We start from the raw sequence: 9195 nt of genomic DNA, 5'->3' as shown, positions 1-9195 counted from the left end.
TTTTGTAAAATGTAAATTGTAAAATGTAAATTGTAAAATATATTGTCATCTGACACAGCAGAAAAATATTTAATTTGCATGTATAAATACCTTTTAATACCCAGAATTATAATACTAGAGGATTGTGACTGTAGTCACTCAATGAGCACTTTGAGGAAAGACAGCAAAAGAAACAGGCTCTGACTTCCAGTCTACACCTACACATCTGCTCTTCCACATGACAGCTCCAAATGGGCTTCCCTACAACAGGATTTGACAAGTTATGAAAAGTAGGTTGTTAAATCTGACAGTTTCTGAGTCTGTATCTCCAGGATACTTTTTGTTAAAAGGGCCTCAGTTTTGAGTCTTCTGAAACAGAATTCCTACTTGAATAATTGCACCAGTGCATTAAACAAGTCCAATTGTTTATCATGCCCTATTTTCTAGAACAAATCAAGGATCTAAAGACATCTGTCTGAGGCACTCAAAAAAGGACCTGAATTCTTGAAAGGTGGATGGCACAAGATCATTTATTACCTTCCCAAGAAGCACATAAAGTAAGTAATATAAAATATACTTGTGTAGCATATCATAGTAATACAATATTGTAATTGTAATATGTACAATGAATCCACATACTAAAACAGAATTACATATTTTATAATAATATATATACTGGTAGTTACTTTTAATTACAAAATCTCTTATTAGCCTTAAACTTTTGCTCCCCAAAGTGACCCGATTTTACATTTTTTTTAGCAATTAATTTTATTGTAGTTTGCATTTATCAGTGTAGCTGACTTGGGGAATATGTTCCAAAACTGTTGTTGTTCCTTGTATGCGAATATGACATGTATAAAATATCCCCTGAATGAATGACTGCTCCTTCTAACTTTCCAAATTCCAATAGTCCACTCACTGTCAAAAAAAAAAAAAAAAAAAAAAAAAAAAAAAAAAAAAAAAAAAAAAATTCTGATAATCCTTTCCTTCAGAATTCTCTAATAGTATCCTAATTTCCCTTTGAAATAAGTGTGCCTGTTCACCTGTTCATCTTCACTAATAGTTGGTCCAGGCATTTAAGGAACACCTGTGATGCCCTGCTCTGAGGCACTGATGTCTTGCTCTCAGGACTTCTGATGTGCAGCTCAGCAGACGACAGATGACAGAAATTATGGTCTGCAAGGCCACATTAGTGCTGTCTGACCATGGTCAGGCACCCTCTTGTGCTCCCTTTGTCTCTCTGCATTGAGGAACCCCCCTGCTTAGTTTCCATATAACACTTACATGTGTGCCTTTTGTGTGGGAAGTTCCCTAAGCATCTCCTGGGAAGGTGAAAAGCCCCCTTCATGTGACAGGGTATGCCTCACTCTGCAGTTGCTGTGCTGTTCTGTACCTATCTAGCTCAGCAACAGAGCTCAATCTTTTCAATGTTTCAACCCATGTAGACCAGATAAAATGCTACATAAAGTAGCAGTAATCCCTCCTTTTCCATTAAAGCCACCTTAAAGTACTCATCCTTCCTCTGCTGTCAGAGTAAGCACAAATTACACATCTCCTCAAAGAGTTTCATAGTCATTATGCAGGGTTTATTGTGGCCTGGAGTATTCCTTCTGCTTCTGATAGGATCCCAGTACAGTCACTGCCCAAGTGAAGAAGGCTGAACTCAGTGTTCCGTAGCTATAGCACCAACTGGATAGGCAGAGACCTATTTTTCAGTTTCTGAATCAGTAAAGCTTAAATTTTTTGACCATTCTGCATCATAGCCCCTAAAATCTCACAATAAATACCTGCCAGTCTGTGGGAGAGGACTTCAGAGTTGATCTGTATCTTCTTTTACAGAAATAACCTGTAAACACACTTTGATCTCTGCAAAAATGTTTCTCATGTTCGAAGTAAATCACATGGGCAGTGTGAATGTACAGGCTCTGAGTGTCAAAGGCTTGGATATAAACAGAGATAGTAAATAGCTGACATCTAAACAAGTGTGTGGCAAAATGGCTTGGTACAGTAGGACAGGATCACCTGCAGTTTCCAATGCAAAGCACCTTGAAGGTTCAAGGTGTATAAAGTCTGTGTCTGATAGCATCTTCCATCCTGGTCGCTCTCTGCCTGAAAGAGAGATGTGAAATGCTTTGTCCTAACCTTCATGTATGAATTTAAAGCAGTGCTATAACAAAGCCTTGCAGTTAGGCTGAGTGCCCTGCTCATGTCTGGGCAGCTGAGGTCCAAGAAAGTGGGAGCTATGGTGGTTTTTTGTGATCAGTTTTTAGACAGTAATAGATGCTTCTAGTGAATGGGTCATTTGACAATTATTTTTTTTTAATAATGCTTCTTATAAATTCCCAATGTCTGGAATAAATTATTTCCATTTGAAATGACACAAAACATCTCTGCTGCTGCTACTTGTGAGACAAGAAGCAGCACGGGACTTTATTCACTGGCAAGCAAGGCAGAGTCTTTGCAGTTCATGAATTAGTATCACCAAACAACACAAAGCACCAAAAGCAGACAATGTGGAGAAATTTACTGTAGCTCTACTGTGGTTTAGGAGGAAAACCAACTATAACTGCTTTTCTCCTCTGTCTCAGCTCTTCCTTTGGGGAAGAAAGTTCTGGCCTATTAGTCTCTTTATGGAAACTGAAAGTTTAGCAGTCTCTGAATCAGTACAAGAAATTTCTCAGGACTGAATTATGTATAAGCTAATCAAACTGGCTTTCCAGTGATGGAATCTCATTCCTTAAATCAGTGTGTAAGTAAACAGTGTGTAAGAACTACTCTGTAAGTTAAGACAGGAAAACAGGGACCTTCTTTAGGAGGCAAAGATAAAAGAAGTCCCCTGTGTGCAGGAGATGCAGGCCTCTGGCAAACCATACCCTAAGATTTATTTGAAGAGTACCAAAGGGCTGGAGAAAATGGCCCTTCTCCTTTAATCAGTGCTTTTGAGACTTCCTCTGGAGTGCTGCATCCAGTCTGGGGCTCCCCAGTGCAAGGGGGACATGGGCACAGTGGAACAGAGCAAAGTCAGCAGAGGCTTTGGGGGATGCCTGTGGGGCTGGAGCATGGGGTGTATGAGAATAGGCTGAGAGACCTGGGGTTGCTCAGCTTGGAGAAGAGAAGGTGAAGGAATCTTAGCACTGTCTACAACTACTCATGGAAAAACAATATATTTCTATTACAAACCTCACCATCATGCTTTATGGAAGACTTTTCAGATGGAATGAAAAGCATTCACCACTGCACAAGAGATTACAAAAAGGATTTTTTTCTACTGATTCAAGCCTAACCTTGAGAAATTTTTACTAAAGCATGTAAGGCTTTCCTTAAAATTGGAAGAAAATACTACTTAGAGTAGACACCTGCCACAGCAAACAGAAAAATCTGTCCCTCTTGGAGATATCTTTATACTTAATATACTCACTCATTGTCTGATTTGATTGGTGATTTCTTTCATTATATAGTCAATATATCTGGATTGATTAGATCATGGTTTATTTGACTTGATAGGTGGTATGTATTGGTCCATAAAAGATGGATCAGTTTTGACAGGTGACATGACTTGGAGCTCAGTCAAAACCACTGATATTGATGTGAGATGTTCACTTTGGAGAGTGATGCATCATTCAGCATAGCTTACCAAGGGGCTGTATGCTTAAATAAATATAGGGTGTATTTATGGTATGTGACCAAACATACTTTTTCCTCAAATAATAAATAATGGAGGCTCATTCCCTTTATTATATGTTTATTATCAGGAGTAGAGTAGGTAGATTCTATTAGTGAATGCATGTGACATTACTGAATCCATGTGACACAGCAAAGGATTGTGCTGGCATGGCCACTCTGCGCTGAGACCTCTACCTCTACCACCTTGTTCCTGAGCTGGTGAGCCTTGGTCATTGAGGGCCCATCAACATTTCTGGGTTTGGATGGGTGTGCAGGAGCCATCAGCACCTGTGTCGAAGATGCATTCACAACCTCTGTGTTCTGGTTTGTCTTTCCATTATAATCTAACAGTATCTGTAAAGCATGTTGAAGGAGTGCTCATTTAACATGTATGCTATGCTTTTATAAGTGAAGGTTACTTTACAAACCCTTGGCCTCACTTAGATAACTCCCCTACTTCTTCTTTGCCCTTTTTTCTCCATCTAGAGGACGACTGGTCCACCTGATCTTGTATTTAATCTCTTTTTCTCTAATGTGTGAAATAAAATGTATTAAATTGAATCGAAGAATCTTTCAAGTGTGTACCAGGAAAATGAGAACATAATATGCTCTCCTGCTCATTGAGGGCCTGGGACGTGCCCTAGCAGACCCAGCTTTTTTTTTAAAGGACTCCTGGGTACTGAGAACAGTGTAATAGGACAAAATATATATACTCACAATATTTTTTTTAAGAAAATGCAGCATTAACAGCAGCTGAGGCTTTTATGAAAGAAATTGCCTGTTTGTGTTTTCCACTTCCAGGGAAGATGGTGCTCCAGGAGATAGAGTGGCAGCACAGCTCTTTTGGGAGATGCGCTTGGAGCCAAAGTCCTCTTTGGCAAGAAGAAGGAACTGGCCCACCAGGGCTGCTAAATAACCACTGATGCCTGCTCAAGGCAGAGAACTGGTGTAAGTAACAATCTCAAGGCCCTACACAGTGCTCTCTGCTTCTGGATGCTTGATTATCTCCTAAAACCAGAGTCTATAAATGTTAATAGTTTCACTGGGGCATCCCATTTGCAAATTAATTCCCTTGAGAACTCTGGCTGGGGCCATAAAATTCTCCTTCTCAAGGCCACATACCCCCTTTTCCAATACTTTTAATTAGTATCTTGGTAATTATGTCACGGGTTATGGTGCTTGAATGTATGCATACATTTCAGACTCAGCACTGCATTCACATTGTTGGTGGCTGATCATATTGTTTCAAAGTGTGTACAGAGTGTGTCAATGTCAGGAAATCAAATGTGCTGTGACAGGAGACACATTGCAGAGCTTGTTGCTCACCTTGAACAGATCGGCTGATCTAAAGACAGGTGAAAAGTATGTCTGGATGGAGTAAGAAAGTAGTGTTTCTTTCCATTAGAAATGTTTTAGAGTGTTAGAAGCTTTTTTGTAGACATTTAGCTCTTGGTGATAGACAGAATTGGTGGAGACAGCTTTTCCTTTAGGGCTAGAGGAGGCTGCTGCAGGCAAAGTTCCCTGTGAACTGGGACACCTAGCCTCACTGCCTGCCATCTTTTACTCATTCCTTTGTAGCAACTGATGTAAATTTGAGAAGGGAATAAATATTTCCAAAAGCCAAGATAATGCTCTTCTTGAGTTTTTAATAATACAAAAGTCTGCAGCATTTTCCATTTTAACTTTCCCCTCAAATTAGTGCCTGCTAGTGCCAAGTGCCAGATCCATCATGAATATCTCTGTTCTGTAACATGAAATAAACAGATCTTGAGCCATTATCTGAACAGGCAGTCTCTGAGACAAATGGTTCTGCAGCAAAATATTCTGATGACTGTAATTAGGAAAAGAGGCTACATTGTATATCCCCTACTCTAACTCTCTCTTTACAGCAACAATGGGCCAGATCCAGGGCTGCAAGAGATGTTTTGAAGCCTATGATATATCACATAATCACCAAATGGTTTGGGTTGGAAGGGAACTTAAAGATAATCTCATTTCAGCCTCCCTGGGGCAACCTGTTTCAGTGTTTCACCACACTGGAACAGAAGAACTTCTTCCTAATGTATAACCTAAATCTACCCTCTTTCAGCCTAAACCATTACCCTTCATCCTATCACTCCATCCCCTTGGAAAATGTCCCTCCCCAGCTGCTTCAGGTGCTAGAAGGTCATTCAGCACTCACTGGACCTTTCTCTTCTCCAGGCTGAACAACCTGGACTCTGCCAGCCTGTCCTTACAGGAGAGGTTCCCCAGACCTTTGATCATCCTTGTGCCTCTTCTCTGGACTTGCTCCAACAGCTCCATGTCCTTTCTGTGTTGGGGTCTCCAAGACTTGACACAGTACCCCAGTACTCACAACAGAGCAGGGTAGATAGGCACTCACCTCCACTGACCTCTTTTTTATGGAGCCCAGGATAGGGTGTGTGAGCTGCGCCACACAGCCTGATCTCACTGACAAACTGCTGAGGGTGAATTAAATGCTTCCATCCATGAGACAGCAGCCCCCTCCTCCCTACAGGAAGAGTCACTGGTGGGGCTCAGGGGTGGCTCCAGGCAGATCAAGCCAGCTTGAGCAACCAGATTTCTCAATCTGCCTTTGCTGCCACTGGAGTTGCATTTACAGCTCACATAAAGAGAAAAAAAAATTTTCTTTTTCCTTAAGATTCAAGCATCCAAGGAGCTGGCTGGGGCTCCCTGGAGAGTGCTGTCTCCTACAGTGCTGAGCACCCTTCATTCCCTTGGTGGGGAATAGGAGTGAAATAGAAGACAATGTTTTTTCTTGCCTTTATATTCAGATACTTCTGCATTTGTCCCTTATGTCAAAGCAAATTCCTTTGATTGCTTATAAAGCTGCAGTGCCAGCAGTACAAGGAGAAGCTTCTTAACTACAGAAGTATTCTTGCCCATTAGAATTAAATTCTACATTAAGCTAAAGACCTGAAATGCTAAGAAATTTGAACACTACTATAGCTCATCTCTGTGCCTATGAGATGGTTTTCAGGTGAATTTTAAATCTAAAAGTCTTCCAGGAGGAATATTTTACCCACCAAATATTTTGAGGATAAAACCTGATTACAACTATTCTTGTGTGTGCAACTGTGGGGATTCAGGAGTCACCTAGAAAGTTAAACACTTAATTTTCTTTTAAATTACTTGGTACTAACTCATTTTTACCATATTATGTATGAGTGAACCCTCCACTATGTAGCAGGTAGAAATTTAGAGGGATAAAAAAGAATGAAATCCACACCAAATTTTGGGTAATGTTGTTATCTCTTATGATTACTGGTATGCACTGAAATGTCAGCAGGGATGCTGCAGCCTTGACTTACAAGAATGTTATGGTTTGTCAAGCAGTAGAGTGTTGTAGCTATAGATCTGACCTCCAGGCTTCCATTGCTGATATAGATAGACACACTTAGCTGTGGAGAAAAAAACAAAAACCCACAACTATTTAGCCTTACTCTGACCAGTTCTGGATGATGAACATATGTTGACATGGATGTTTGAAAAGATAGCAGTGTAAAAAAGAACATTTTTTATTGTAATCTCATTTACTGCTGTTAAGGAAGAGAAAGTATGAACTTACAGTGCATTAGGTATGAGTATCTGACTGGCCAGCCAGGATTGCAGTGCCCCAGCCATTTCCTGCTGTCATTTCTGTGCTTCTTATCCCAAGACCTCCTAACACACAGACCAGCTGTCCTGTCAGTGGGGTGTGAGCTCTAGACTGCTTTTCTGGCACAGGAGTGCCTGAAACACTGGGCTACAGGCAGATTCCTCCAAGTTCTTTCTTAATTAATGGCTTACAGGTGCTTCTGCAGAGAGATTTGCCTTCAAAGCAGCTGGAGGAGCAGTCTTCACAGTCCCAGTCTTTCCTAGAAGAAATGCTTCCAGGGAACCAGGACCTGCTTGGTCCATCCTGGGCTTTGTAGGTCACTGAACAGCAGTGACCAATGTATTATAAAGAGAAACAGTACTTGCCTGATATCTTAATGAAAGAAAAGTTGTGGCCATGCTCCCTTGGGTGGGGGCCACTGGATCTGGAGCCAGAGGCAGCATCAGTCTGCAACATGGGCTCAAAGCACTTGTGCTTTCAAAAGGAGTAGCTATTTTGGCACATATCTGTGCCTACTGTTTATTAATGGCCTGTTCAATCCATCTCCATTCCCAGTATGACAGTGACTCCCTGAGGAGATCTGGGAAGCAAGTTGGGGCATTTGGAATCCACCCAGGGAAACAGGCTGCTTGAAACTCAATGGCTGTGTTAAGCTTTAGGTGTCAGGTGTCAAAATTTTTTTCTGAAAGACAAACAAAATCAACATTCAGTGCCTGAATGAACAGGAAGAAAGAAGGAAGTCAAATGCTACTGAACGAATTCCCTTTTGGTAATTCAGTCCAGCCAGATTTCACCTGAAAAATTCAGCATTCTTGGCCTCCTTTATGATGATGCATTTAACAGCAGGGGTCTGTCAAGAGATAATGCACTCAGTCTTCAGACAGCACACCACATGTCACTGTGGCTGATTCTTCATTAAGGGAACTAATTGCCCTGTGTGACTGCAACCTGCTGCAATGAGGCAACAGTCGGTTAAAATTGGGGTTCAATAGCATTTAAGTACATTAAAATGCATCAAGAAGCCAACATCACCACCTTCTCCTAAAGTGGGAAGTTAGTCCCCCTTTGCACAAATGTAAGATTTAGATGTGCTATCAGAGATGCAAAGTTAAAAATTGGTCCTGCATTGCCTAAGGTATTTAAATATGACATATGGTAAATATGGCTGCAAGAGATACAAGCCCATTTAAAATCCATTTCGGCAGCAAGACTCAGTTGTCATTTTTTGTTAGGTCTGTTCTGTGAACCAGAGGCACAGCTTATGCACAGATACAGTGCAACAAAGGATTTCCTACTCTGCCCCAGGAAAACTGACAAACCAGACTATTCTCTAATTGAGTTGTGATCCACTGTACTGAAAAATGTGTTTTTTTAGCAAACAATGTTAAAGCTAATTAAAGAGAATCTTAGGCTATCATAGCTTCTTTTTAAGACTGTTATACAGTGATGTTTTCAGTTTTATCTGTCTGCTGCCATGTCTGCACGTGGCAATAGCAATTTATGACGTAATCTTTTTAAATGGTGTAGATATTCCTGATGAGAAAATCATACCATCAAGCTGGCAATACAGCTAATAGATCTTAATTTAAACTCTGTCATCATTACTAGAAGACAGAAAAAGGTCTAAAATACTTGTTTAACAGAAGAACTTATCAAGTTATTATAGAATAATTTGCATCTAAAATGTATTTGGATGCAAAGGTTTGTATTTTGTAGAATCATAATATAAGCTTGGAACACAAACAGTTTGGTTTTCCTCATAAATTATTTAGAACTTAAATAGTATAAAGCCATGCTTTTCCACAGACAAGGTAATGAACTGGAGAGAAAGCAGAAGTGAAAACTGAAGAGTGATTATTTTTCCTTTTCCAAGCTTAAGAGATAAAAGTGGTAATTAATATCTTGCAGCTTGAAGACATTGTGCTGCTTAATAA

This window comes from Heliangelus exortis, chromosome 5 (genome assembly GCF_036169615.1).
Source record: "Heliangelus exortis chromosome 5, bHelExo1.hap1, whole genome shotgun sequence".
Lineage (NCBI taxonomy): Eukaryota > Metazoa > Chordata > Aves > Apodiformes > Trochilidae > Heliangelus > Heliangelus exortis.
Note: the sequence above shows the minus strand (reverse complement) of the source record.